Genomic DNA, 14,999 nt, shown 5'->3' with positions numbered 1-14,999 from the left:
AAAGCATCTACTCCAATCCAGTAGCAGACATGCACACTCACACAAATTTAGCAAAAATAAAGAAAACACATTCACAAATATGTAGTATCAACAGGAAAAAAATACTACCATATTAGCAAGTGCCAAATCCAGATCAGATACATAATTACACACGCAGACACATGCACCCAATTATACCACTTAGCACACTTGGACATAAAAACACTAACTAGGCACAATTACATACAGATATAGTAAAAAGTCAGACTTCTACATACTGAATGTACACATATATAAGTGAAATTCACAAAGACTAATGTGCATTTACATCTCTCTATTATAAAAAAAATCTTGGAAGACTTGGAAGGAGAAGATACATGATTTTCTCAGAGACACTTTAACATCCCGCGAAAGACACTTTAACATCCCACGAGACAAGGCAGTGAGACAAAAGGAGAGCTGCTGCACAGGCTTTTAAATGACAGACATGCACCGCGACACGCAGTGCGACAAGCAGAACATGCAGCTCGGCAACAGCAGCAGAAAGACAGCAGCTGATCCAACCACATCTCCTTAGTGTGCGTTCAGCCACGAGTGGCAGAGACACAAAGTGGCTGGTGCACCCCAGGGGTGAATGTGGTGGGTAAGCGAAGTGAGCAGGGGGCACAACCCCCTAGTATAATATATAAACAACATGTTAGAAAATGTATGCTTAATGTACATATTCAGGTGCGTTTGGGGACTTACAGGTAGTTAACTGATTTGAAAGTAGACGTACTTTACATTTTTTTTGTTACTTTAAAGAATCAGTTATCACATTTTAATTACATTATTTTAACAGTGATCCTAAATTTCCCCATGGGGTTAATAAACTTTATCTAACCTAATATTCAAAAATAAATGTGACAATAGAATGCAGTTACATGTGTTAATACACTACATTAAACTACACTTTTTAGCATTAGTTTACAATATCATGTAGCTGAAAACATGGCTCAAATAGACTTGCAGTGTCTCAGTAGCTTTCATTGAAAGCAGATTTCAGTTCAAGTGATATAACAATGGCACTGATTGATGTCGTATTGATAGTTGATGGCTGTGGAGGGTCTATCATTTGTCAAATATGTGTGCTGTCTGTTTAAATCTCAACATAAAATTGTTAGCTGCTTTGAAACTTGTCAGAGAGCAGGTCTGGTGCTTTCCCAATATATTCTAGTGTCAGTGAAATACTGAAGTATTACAATATGTATATAACACAGCTGAGATGTTGATAGTCTAATTTATATACTGAGTATATATTTGGTCACTTTGTGCTTACAAAGCAACACTTACATTACTTCTTCCCTCTTACATACATTTCTAGAAATGCAACTTTGTTTTTCTTTTACAGTTAATTTACTTCAAGCAGCAGGAGAAGTGAGCTGGTGTACCAGCTGCTTGTGCACAGGCTCTTCACATGGTGTTTGATTAGCTTGTAAAAGGAATCTGTTTTGCTGTCAGGATTGGCAGCTTGACTAGTAAAAGAGGTAGTATACAAGCTGAATTAAAGTGAAATAAATTAGAAAGAGTACATTATTACAGAATTGTAGTGACACTGTATGGAAAATTTCGAAATTTTAGTGTTTAGCTTTGTATAGCATACTCTATTCTATGTTCTGGATATCTCAACACAATGAATAAGTGTGCCAAGTTTCAACAAAATTGGTCCATTTGGAGTCATGTTGTTTCACGAAAACAGCCAGACAGCTTGCATAAGTTGATGTTAAAATGCTCAATTATGTTCAGAAGCAATATACAATTACAAAAAAATGCCACCATGAAAAACAGAAAAAAATATTCATACTGGCATATAAATACACAAGAACGTGCTAACTCATCCTTAGTTATATGTGTAGACAGATGTATATAAATAAATACACATACATTTACGCACAAAATAAAGCATGAAAATTGTATAAGCAAAAAAACGATTACAGAAATGATAACACATGTACATACAAAAAATGCATTGTTATTTTCTAACCCTTTTAATCCAGGCCAGGGTTGCTGGAGGTATTGGAGCCTATCCCTGCTAGTACGGGGTGCAAGGCAGGAACAAATCCTGGACAAAGCATCAGTCCATCACAGAGCGAACACACACTAGGGCAAATTTAGCATCACCAATTCACCTAACCTGCATGTCTTTGGATAGTGGGAGGAAGCCCACGCAAACACAGGGAAAACATTCAAACTCCACACAGGGAGAACCCAGGATGGGAACCATGGTCTCCTTACTGCAAGGCAGCAGCACAACCGTACTCTATCTATCTATCTATCTATCTATCTATCTATCTATCTATCTATCTATCTATCTATCTATCTATCTATCTATCTATCTATCTTTACAAAAATGCAGACATATTTATTTGCATATTTATATGTAGCACATATGGAATGACCAATATGTACCATACTCACACTAAAAAAATCCATCCTAGATATATAGAAATAATAAACACAAACATGGTCACTCCAGATTATTTACAAAAATCAGGGAAAGTAAGAGGTAACTAGTCATACACTTAACTATTTAACCCACTATCTTCAGCTGCATTGCAGGAGGCTTTCAGGAAATAAGACCAACTTTATCTGACTTTCTGACTCTCTCCCAAGTTACTGTAATAAACACTTCAGCAGTAGCTATAGACATCTGGAGCTTTATAGACACATGCAGGCTAGCAAGTGTGCATCTCAGACAGAATTCATATGACAGCTGTCCAAAAATATTATAACTATTTTTTTTGGGGGGGGGGGAATGTTTTATTTAATATTGGAAAGTAGTTATCATATTTGATCTATTAATAATAAATAATTCATGGTTCATGTTTGTCTCCAATTTCACAAGACAGAATGATTGTGCTATTTATGTAGGCCAAATAAAACGTGAAGGGGCTTCAGTTGTACTTAAAATGCTGCACACCTACTCAGATCTATGGATAATTGGAACCAGCTCTATACAAAAAAGCTCAGGCAGATTTTCTCCATGTTTCAGGACTAAAGATTCATTGGAAAAAGATGAGAGTGGTTTGAGTAGAGTTCAACTCTCTCATAATAGGCATGACTTTTCCCACTTCCCCCGAGGTACTAGGGGTATAAATTCTGGTTCTTGAATGTCCAGAGCAGTTTAGTTTTAATGAGGTCAGTCAAACTACATTTAAATTGTTCTAGTTGGACACTGCAGCTTATTTTTCTTAGAGGTATGAGGGCACAGCTCAGAACTGCAGGGTATAAGTCATGATTCCTAGCACCACCAAGGCCATAGCTCAAGGTACACCAGTATGTGGCTCAAACCTCTCTAGTGGACATGGTTCAGACTGAATATTTTCTGGTCAGACTAGGAAACAGCTCATCTCACACTGGGTAGAAAGAATGCACCCAAATTAACTCTCAATGGACATAATGAAATTCAGCTATCTAAGGGTGAATTTCTCTAGTTAGATACAGACAGTTCAGCTCTTGTACACTTAGAATGGGTTCAGTTTAGTGCTCTTATTGTGTGTAATAAGAGATCATACTACTTGCAAGATGGACTAGGGAGTAACGTATCTCTCTTTCTTCAGCCATCATTTACCTGAGATTTCTGGAAGCAGATCAGTGGACAGGACACAGTTAATAGAAGATCAACAGGATGCAGTGTAATGCTTCTGGATGCAAGATTATTTTTCAGGAACCACAAGTGCACATCAGGGTACTGCTCTTAGTAGGATATCAGCAGTACACGTTAAACAGGAAACTATATATGACAATCTGGAAAGTTGTTTAAAGATATCCATATTATCAATGCCTGTTAAAAACAACCACTATCCACAAACTGTAAATGTCACCCAGATCCCAAGAAAAGGGAATGAATGGGACAGAAATACCCTGAAAATTTGGAATATTTTACCAAACTCTACTGAAAAGGCAATGCTGTCTCACAATATCTAAAATAATGTATAAAATACATGTGAGCTGTACAAATAATTCATACAACAAATACAAAAAATAGAATAGCCCACTAATTAATTCAGTTAAATCAAGATTGATTATGATTCAGAAAAAAACAGTTTGAAAAAGAGAAGGTTTAAAAAAATACTTGGTTAAACTAAAGTGTCATTTGCACAGAAGATGTAATACATGCTGGGGGTAGGTCAGAGGATTACCTCCCATTTTATATTGTGAACACCCAATGCTCCATTGCAGAAATCAAGACATTGTCACTTACAAATTGTAACCATTTTTTTCATTCATTCTGCAAAACACTTATCACTTGTTTGTTGTTGGTGGCAGAGACCATCTTTTAACTGTTTTTTTCACCTTGTAATTGAAGCCATAATTTCTGCAACTTGTAAACAACATGTTTACAAGAAAAGAGACAGGACCCCAATGTGCCAGTCCTCTCCCCGATTCAGTCAGAATCAACAGCAACCAGACTAGAGATAGAGGTTCTTCTAACACACACACACCACACATATGAAATATGATAGTGCTTCCAAACTTGACTCACTGGCTAGTAAACAAAAAAAAAAAGAAGAAGAAAGTGACCTAACGCAAAAGATAATTGGTACTTTTTATTTGTGGTGTGACTGACACAATAATGCAAAAAATAAATACATGAGTAAATAAAAAAACAAATACATAAATACAGTCATGGCCAAAATTATCGGCACTCCTGGAATTTTCCTTGAAAATGCACCATTTCTCCCAGAAAATTGTTGCAATTACAAATGTTTTGGTATACACGTTTATTTCCTTTATGTGCATTGGAACAACACAAAAAAAACAGAGAAAAAAAGCCAAATCTGATATCATTTCACATAAAACTCAAAAACCGGGCTGGACAAAATTATTGGCACCCTCTACTTAATATTTGGTTGCACACCCTATGGAAAAAATAACTGAAATCAAGTGCTTCCTATAACCATCAACAAGCTTGTTACACCTCTCAACTGGAATTTCCGACCACTCTTCTTTTGCAAACTGCTCAAGGTTTCTCAGATTTGAAGGGCGCTTTCTCCCAACAGCAATTTTGAGATCTCTCCATAAGTGTTCAATCGGATTTAGATCCGGACTCATTGCTGGCCACTTCAGAACTCTCCAGCGCTTTGTCTTCAACCATTTCTGAGTGCTTTTAGAGGTACAGTATGTTTGGGGTCATTGTCCTGCTGGAACACCCATGACCTCTGACGCAGACCCAGCTTTCTGACACTGGGCCCTACATTGCACCCCAATATCTTTTGGTAGTCTTCAGATTTCATGATGCCTTGCACACAGTCAAGGCATCCAGTGAAAGAGGCCGCAAAACATGCCCAAAACATCTTACAACCTCCACCATGTTTGACTGTAGGTACTGTGTTCTTTTCTTCGTAGGCCTCAGTCCATTTTCTGTAAACAGTAGAATGATAAGCTTTACCAAAAAGCTCTACCTTGGTCTCATCTGTCCACAAGATGTTCGCCCAGAAGGATTTTGGCTTCCTCAAGTACATTCTGGCAAACTCCAGTCTGGCTTTTTTATGTTTCTGTGTCAGCAGTGGGGTCCTCCTGGCTCTCCTGCCATAGCGTTTCATTTCGTTCAGATGTCAACGGATAGTTCGAGCTGACACTGTTGCACCCTGAGTCTGCAGAACAGCTTGAATATGTTTTGAAGTTGATTGGGGCTGTTTATCCACCATTCGGACTATCCTTCATTGCAGTCTTTTATCAATTTTACTCTTCTGTCCACGTCCAGGGAGATTAACTACAGTGCCATGTGTTGTGAACTTCTTGATTATGTTACGCACAGTGGACAAAGGAACATGAAGATCTCTGGAGATGGACTTGTAGCCTTGAGATTGTTGATATTTTTCCACAATTTTTGCTCTCAAATCCTCAGACAATTCTCTGCTCTTCTTTCTGTACTCCATGCTTACTGTGGCACACTCAGACACACAACAGAAAGGTTGAGTCAACTTTTCTCCATTTTAACTAGCTTCAGGTGTGATTGCTATATTGCCAGCACTTGTTTCTTGCCACAGGTGAGTTCAAACGAGCATCATATGCTTGAAATAAAACGATTTACCCAAAATTTTGAAAGGGTGCCAATAATTTTGTCCGACCCATTTTTGGAGTTCTGTGTGACATGATGTCAGATTTGGCTTTTTTTTCTCTGTTTTTTTGTGTTGTTCCAATGCACATAAAGGAAATAAACACGTATATACAAAAATATTTGTAATTGCAATAATTTTCTGGGAGAAATGGTGCATTTTCTGGGAAAATTCCAGGGGTGCCGATAATTTCGGCCATGACTGTAAAACTGTACAATGAAGTTCACATATATCATTGAGACAGCAGATCACAGTAAACAGGTGATTATTACCATTTAAAGAGTCTGCCACAGACATAACTGACAAGATTTAAGTTTACAAGTCTAAAACACTGAATTGACATAACAATTACAATGATTAAAAAATGCAGTTACAACATAAAATGGCTGTTGTGCAATTCTAGCGATATTGTTCAACAATTAGCTTTTAACAAACACATCTTCCCATAAAACAGAGACACAAAAGACACAACCAAGAAGAACACTGTTCATTTAAAAAAAGACAACAGAGATCAAAAATTTGGCATGATATTTAGTATGTTCTTATTAGTAATATGATAAAAAGTATGAAAAGGATCCCCTGAACTGAAAATACTTGGGTATGTGTCTGCTGGTGACCCTGATGTGTCCCACTGGCTCAGTTGATGAAAACACACCAAGACAAACATGTTTGAATTCCATGTTGAATGATTTGAATGTAACAAAACAAAAAATTATCTCATTAAAGAAGAAAAAAGTGGGTCTAATCACCTATCAGAAATTATTTTCTGCCAAACATCTGTAAGGCTTCCTAATAAGAAACAACTACAGTACTGTGATGTAACAGGTAACTAGACAGGTCTTAAAACATACCTTAAAAAACTGCAGTACCATTTCTGCAATTATTCCCACGCTCAAGACCACTAGAATTTGTTAATCCAGTACTGGTCTTCCGTCTACAGATTTACAATTCTTACTAACTGGACAATATATTTACATTAATACCCCAACTGACTGAATCAATGTAGTGACAACCTCAACCTACATATGGTAACAGTATAAACTGAAATATGCTTGTGTAATGCTGCATTAAAATAATTCTGTTTATGTCAATAAACAACCTTCAGCCATGAATCTAAAATATACAGTTGGAAACATAAAATGAAAAATTGCTGCAAATGTTAAAAGTTTATTACATGAATGAAATGGAAATCATATTGCTATACTGTAAATATAATTGTAAATTGTACAAAATATGGCATCTCCTCAAAAATGGATTCCCACCTAGGATCCATTACCGCTAGGTATAGACGCTTAACAGACTGAGACTCTGCCATTACTGGTAAGTCATAGAGCAGGGATGTTTGTCTTTACATTAAAGCAATGGTGTAAATCAGTGCTGTTTAGGGGAAAAGTGTGCACTAAGGATGTGGAATGGCTTGGTGTCTCACTATGCTCAACTCATATGTGGAGAATTTCCACAAACTTTCATTAAAACTGTCTACAGTTACCCAAGTGCAGTATTTCCAGGATGATACAATGAATCATGCAAATTTTTTTTTGTCAGTTTTAACCAGTGTTCACTAAACAAAACACTGTACAATATTTTAGTAGTATGTCTCTTAACTATGAGAACATTAAATGTGCATATGAATGTACTCTCAATCCCACACTGGATTCATCAGATCATAACTGTCCACCTGTTTCCTAAAGCCATTAATTAAACCAATTCAAGTTTGAGAAAAGAAACCCACTGAATGCCTGCTTCACTGTTTGTTTTAAATGCCCTGACTGGACCCTGTTTAAAGAAGCCTGTGCTGACATTGACAAACAGTGAGATACCATATGTAGTTATTGTAATAGAGAAAATAATATCTAGTATAAAAGTTGATAATATTTTTTTTACTGTTAATGTCTAACAATATAAACATTTAAACAATTGTCTAATTTGTGAAAAGCAAGGAATGTGGAAAATAAAATTTTTTCTTCCCCAGGGCTTTATTGAAAAGAATTGACCATTGAGGGCCAGTTATATAACTTAATTGCATATTTTCCTGTTTGTCTGAAACTATACAAAATGCTGGACTAGGGTGGTTGAGTGTGCCTGAGCTGTTTCACTGGGAAATGGTTCAGGAAGTGTCCTGGAGGTGTGTGTGCGTGTGTGTGAGTGTGCGTGTGTGTGTGTGTGTGAGGAGCTGCAGAGACAATAAGGAGACTTGCAAAGGCATGCTCTCTCTAGTCATTTTCAATCCTGAAGGGGGCAGACCAAAACGATGACCTGAAGAGAAATGACCAGAAATTAGCCATCCAGAAAGAATTAACAGTAGCTATCAGTGATTGTTCTGCCAGAAACTACACAACTCACATTATCTGGTTGTATAACGCTAGATAATAAGACTTATTATCTGTAATACATAATTAAAAGTGTAGCTTTTTCTCCTGCCTTTTCTTTTACTCTATTAAGTTGCTAGGTGTTATAGATTTAAAAGGAAAGGCGGAAGTGATGAACTACAGTATCTGACTGTGAGATATGAATATGATTCAGAAATTCTGTTAAAGTTTACATAATCTGCTACATAATACAATAAGATCTGTCTGGCCAGTCCCTCGGAGAAATCTAATTGGTCAGTTTGGTTTTGGTGATGCAATGAAGAAGGAAGTGCAAGTGTGAGATGCATGAGAAAGGTGTAAAGAAAGGTCAACTTCAAAGATGGAACGTATAACACCAGACAGGAAGCAAGAAAGGCATCCTGAAAATAATAACATTGTCTGATATTTAAAAATACAGTATGTTACACCAATAGCTGACTTGCAGTTCTTTAGGAAAGGTAACCAGTACAAGGATAGATAGATAGATAGATAGATAGATAGATAGATAGATAGATAGATAGATAGATAGATAGATAGATAGATAGATAGATAGATAGATAGATAGATAGATAGATAGATAGATAGATAGATAGATAGATAGATAGATAGATAGATAATGGAGTCTGGGAAGTAAGTGAGGAAAACATGGAATTAAGAAAATAAATAGCAAAAATAAAAGAAATGCAAGAGCTTCTATGTGAAAAGTCTAAAAGTGCTAGTGTGAGAGTGAACAAGTTGAAAGAAAACTTAGCAGTTAGCTTTAATGAAACAGAATTCAATTAAAAAAAAGGAAAAAGTGTCCTGCTTTATGTTTAAAGGTGTGTGCTATGGGATATGCAATAATCAAGTTGAAAGAATGTGGACTATGCATGAAGAACAGTGAGGAAAGATAAAAGAAAAAAATAGAATACAGTATGCCTCATTGTCAGAGTAAAAGCAGCTGGAAAAGCTTTCTGTAATTAAAAGAGAAAAGTGAATACAAAGAAACAGTTTTAGGAAAGATATTGGATTTGGCACTTGAATTTTTGAGAGGTTTTAGCCCACATTTTCAGGTCACAGGCTAATATAAAAATGACACACAGATATTGTATGGAAGAATGGAAGGATAATGCAGGAAGTCACGCAAGAAAAAATAAAGTTATTTTATCATTTTTCTTTTATTTTTCTTGATCTTTTGCAATATGGTTAACTTCTGTTTTTAGCTTTTTATAGACTTTGGGTTGGTGTAGATAATGAATAGTGAGGGTGACAGACATAGTGGAGTACATGCAGGAGACCAGGATACAGTTAGAACATTGGGATGGAGTGGCACTAGTAGACAAGCTGTTCTAATGACTATCCGGGAGCAAAACCAACAATCAAGAAGATGAAATTACTTTTTTAAGAAAAATTAAAAAACAAAGACTAAAGACAAAAACTTGGAAGAATTACTGAAGAAACAGAACAAGTACAAGTTAGAAAATGTACGCATGGCATAACATTCAGGTGTGTTCGAGGGCTGCACATTCAGTGTAGCCCTCAATGGACTGATTTCAGTATGCAGGTTTTACAGCCTTCACAAACCATCTAAGCATTGCAGGCCCAATAGCTATATCTTACCAGGAATGGGCAAAAGGCTGAAAACAGGCATGGACAGGACTGTAGTCCATCACAAAAAACACTTCTGTACACACACAGACACTATATTAACACAAAATGACAATCTGCAATTTCCATTTAACATAACCTAAATTAAATAAATAAATACATACATACATACATAAATCCATACATAAAGGCCGTCCTCATTCATTTAATGCCTGCTTTTATGACATCTTCAACAGCAAGGGTTCAGGGCAGTGGCAATAAATAAATAAATAAAAACATACATACATAAATAAATAAACTCATAAGATTTCATACAGTGCTTGATACAAATAAATGGCAGTACTGTCTGCTTTTGTATACTTCTTTGTGAAATTTAACAGAAGTTCTTAATTTTGACCACACTATTACACAAATATTACATAGAACTGGGAAATAAGGTATGTGGGTCCTGTTTGGCATTTTGCACAAACTGTTCTAAATGTATAGTGATGACGTTCGGGGAAGCAATGTTTAATTACATGGACAGCCTTTTAAAATATTTTGATATTCTTCAGTTATTTATCAGGACGCATAGACTAAAATAGGGGCTGTCCCTGTCACTTGGACAGCTGGACACCCTTGTAAATTATAGTGACAGTGAAACAGTACATTATTATAATCTGTAGAAAATTGAGCTGTAAGCTTGGTTTAGTGTTAGGTAAACCATATTTCATTCATATGTAGATAACCATTTGTTTTTGCTTAAATTTTATTCTTTTACTGTTAATAAGATCATTTACCTTAAATGCTTCCAATTAAAGCATCGTGAGGAGGAAGATCTATGCAGCGGTGTCTACGCACACCAAACTTGACTTGCTGATAACAGAATTGCAGTCCCACCCGTGAGCAAACAGCTAGTGACAGCACTTCCTACCCCGGGTAGGTTCTTAATTAACTTGTATTGGGGATCTGCTTGCCATCAGTCATGGCTCCCAGAGGTCAAAAATAGTTGTATCCATTGTCAAGGTAAAACTGAAACAGCAAACTAATTTGTAGTTGAAGTCACATAGAACATTTCTCCATTTTAAGTTAGACAAGTTTACAAATTCACCAATGCTTTTCAATCGGAGATTTTGAAATATTAAAACTGTACAGCACAATCTGTTCAGGGTATCTCAATTATAATGAAACTGCTCAAAAAATTTCCTTGAAAAATAAGTGTGACTTATTTCAGCAAAATTGGTCCATTGAGGCCGAGTTTCTTTATGCAAAGAGACAAACGAACAGACAGAAAGACATGGCTATCACAATAGGTGCTTCACGCATTACATGTGAACACACCTAAAAAGATACTTTTGGGATTAAACATGAGCAACAAGACCACAAGTAATTCAAAAATAATACTAGTCATAGTTACAAATTTAAAAAAAAAAAGTAAGTTAGGGACCCAGGATATTCAAGCACAGGGTAATTGAGACAATTAGCATTGCAAGAGGTGTAACTGTACAAACCTGTTAAGAATACCTAAAGTAACTGCAACAGTTTTGAGCTCATCGTGAGTAATTTCTGGGTATCAATTAATTACTTGGGATACTTAATGCAATTAATACTATTATTAGGAAAATGAACTGAGTAAATCAGAGAATATTTCACTTAAGCAGGTGCATCTGGTACAGTTACAAGTCAGATGGGCTTCTGAGGGAAGCCCTGCTGTGTTTATCAGCTGTAGTACAAGCACAGGACAAATCGATTAACTCTAGAGGTGTGTGCTGCAGGTGGAATGACAAAGGCTGCATAGTGATGATGTTTCTCTTGTTGGGCAGGAAAACATTTAGTGCCCAGTAATGGTGGTGATGATAGCATATTCGGGTAAAGGCCGATGGCAGTCAGAGCTACATCATGGGTATAAAGGCAAAAAAGGCAACTAAGTCAACTCTAAATGTGCAAAGTACTGGCAACAAAAGTTAGTTTGTGAACAGTTTATGCAGAGGTGCCTGTGTTCTCACATAGGCAGAGATGACTGACACTGACAACTGTGCCCTATAACCTACCAGGTTTTTGAAGTTAATAGTGCAGTTGCTTTTGTTTTGATGAATAGTTTGGAACAGTGGTCTACTTAGCAGTAAGACACAAGAGTAGAATAGATTAGGTGAAAGAATTCTAAAAAAATCACACATTAGATTTAAAATGGAATTGGGCTAGTGTACTAGAAGGTGTGGACTTGTCTCAGTTTGAACCACCAAATCTAAAAACTCCAAAAAGTTATACAGAAGAATTAAGCATGCCAAGTGGATAAAAATCATCAGTCATCTGAAAACGGAGTGCATCCAAGTTCTTTAGATTGTCCTCAAAACAAAGAAATTACTGAATATAGTGAATAAATGATCACACCCAATTGTGAGTGCATGGAAGAGCTATAGCTATCACTTTAAGCAGCCTAGGTGAAACTGAATCTTAAAATAATTACAACTATTCAGTTGACTGTGAACTATAATTGTAAAGACATTATACGAAAAAAAAAACAAAAAGGTGGATTGTAACAGAGAAAATAATATCTAGCACAGGGGTCACCAAGTCCGGTCCTGGAGGACCACCGTGGCTGCAGATTTTCATTCTAACCCTTTTTTTTATTGAGTGCCATGTTTGTGCGGCTAATTAACTTCTTGTGAATTCATTTTAATTGAATTGCTTTTTTAAGATTTGTTCCCCTGCATTTCTTCCATTGTTGCTTAATTTCTTTTTTTTTTAATTTTATTGATTTTATTGTAATCACACATCATTCCATACAAATAGATCAATTTTTACAAAAAAATGGGATTGAAAACAAATCAACCCCTACCCCTGAGAAAGAGAGCATGGCCAACGGAGTAAAGCTTAAAGCTAGTAAAAAATAAGTAAATTGATGAGTTTAATAAGCGGATAAAGATAAATGGAGACGAAAAAGAAATGGGAAGAGAATCTGCTTCCTCAGTGCTATAAGATCTTAATCTAAAATGTTATTGATTAGATCCTGCCAGGTTTTGAAAAAGTTCTGCACAGATCCTCCAAGTGAGAATTTGATTTTTTCCAATTTCAAATAGTATAAAACATCAATTACCTACTGACTTAAAAGAGAAGAGTTAGAATTCTTCCAGTTTAGCAAGATAAGTCTACGTTCCAATAGTGTAGTAAAGGCGATCACAGTTTGTTTGTCCTTCTCAACTTTAAGCCCATCAGGAAGTACACTAAACACAACTGTTAATGGGCTAGAAGGGATTGTGACACCAAGGCTGTCTGAAAGACACTTAAAACTTTTGGTCCAGAATGATGTTAATTTGGTGCAGGCCCAAAACATGTGACCCAGTGAGGCTGGAACTTGATTGCAGCATTCACAGGTTGGATCTTGCCCTGGAAACACTTTGTTTTCCAGATATTAAAAACTGCATATGTTTGCGAGGGTTGAAAAAGGTGGTTCTCGTACAGAGGTGCCACAGATAAAAGATTATCTATCTTGAAATGCTTCCTAGATTGGATCAATATTCTGAGTGAGCGAAGCTCAATTGGGTTGTTAGTATATTGGCGATAACTTGCATTTATAGGGGCACAAAGCAGGAAATATAAAGAAGTACTGCAGCATATTATTTCTATTGCGGACCAAGCCTGTGTATGTTCATCTATTTGTGTCCATGTCTTTATAGCTTGTATGTTTACTGCCCAGTAATAAAACTGAAAGTTAGGTAGAGCCATGCCATGTTCTGCCTTAGATCTTTGTAGGGTTGTTCTTTGGATACATGGATGTTTTAAGTTCCAAATAAATGAAGTTATGGTTGAATCTAATTGCTTAAAAAATTATTTATTGATGTATATTGGAATGTTTTGAAATAAAAAGAGAAGCTTAGGAAGGATATTCATCTAAACAATGTTAATTCTTCCAGCTAGAGTGAGATGAAGGGTTGACCATCCATGCAAGACTTACTTAATTTTTTCCATACGGATGGCAAAATTTTGTTGATAAAGAGCTTTATGTTTACTTGTGATATTTACCCCTAGGTATTTAAACTGATCTGCAATGATAAAAGAGAAGGTGTTCAATCTAATATTGTATGCTTGAGAATTCACTGGAAAGAGCACACTTTTATTCAAATTAATTCTGAGACCAGAAAATGTTTTTAAATTCTGTTAAGTTCTGTTAGGACTGCAGGCACAGTATTTTGTGGGTCTGATATACACACTACCATATCATCTGCATATAGAGAAATTTTCTGTTCAAGTCCTTCTCTGATAATCCCCTTTATCTGATAAGCATTTCGACAGTGAACTGCCAGTGGCTCAATGGCGACTGCAAAAAATAGTGGTGACAAGTGGCATTCTTGTCTGGTATCACGTTCTAGTTTAAAGTAGTCTGAATTAATGTTGTTAATACAAACTGAAGCTTCTGGATTGGTATACAGTAGTTTGATCCATGCACAAATGTTCGGGCCAAACCCAAATTTCTCTAGTGTAGTGAAAAGATAGTTCCATTCAATCATATCAAATGTTTTTTCTGCATCCAACGATAATATCATCTCTGGGGTGTTTGACTTTGCAGGTGAATATATTACATTACCAGGCGTTGAAGATTGGAAGCTAAGTGTCGGCCTTAAATAAATCCAGTTTGATATTGTGATATTACCGAAGGCAGCACTTTCTCCATCCTTCTAGCTATGACTTTGGAGAGTATCTTAACATCATTATTCAGAAGTGAAATTGGTCTGTATGATGCACATTGTAATAAGTCCTTATTTTGTTTAGGAAAGACAGTGATTAATGCTTGGCAAAAAGTTTGAGGTAGAATATGATTGTCTCTAGCTTCTGTAAATGATGCTAATAAGAGGGGAGCTAGCTGAGTGGAAAATTTCTTATAAAATTTGACAGGGTAGCCATCAGGGCCTGCTGCTTTCCCACTCTGAAGTGACTTTATAGGATCTTGTAATTCTGATAGCGCCAAAGGTTTATCCAATTCCTCTGCACTAAGAGTATCTATTTG

The 14,999-nt window shown here is 36.2% G+C and overlaps 1 protein-coding gene across 2 annotated transcripts in view; it reads left to right on the top strand.

The window, feature by feature from the left end:
* The window catches only part of zgc:153039 (uncharacterized protein LOC767698 homolog), a 110,416-nt gene that overhangs the window by 66,235 nt on the left and 29,182 nt on the right, over positions 1 to 14,999 (top strand). The gene's annotated exons all lie outside the window — the stretch shown is intronic.

The sequence above is a fragment of the Erpetoichthys calabaricus genome, chromosome 2, assembly GCF_900747795.2.
Source record: "Erpetoichthys calabaricus chromosome 2, fErpCal1.3, whole genome shotgun sequence".
NCBI lineage: Eukaryota > Metazoa > Chordata > Cladistia > Polypteriformes > Polypteridae > Erpetoichthys > Erpetoichthys calabaricus.
The sequence above is the reverse complement of the archived record's forward strand: the minus strand, read 5'-3'. Positions and strand labels throughout refer to the sequence as shown.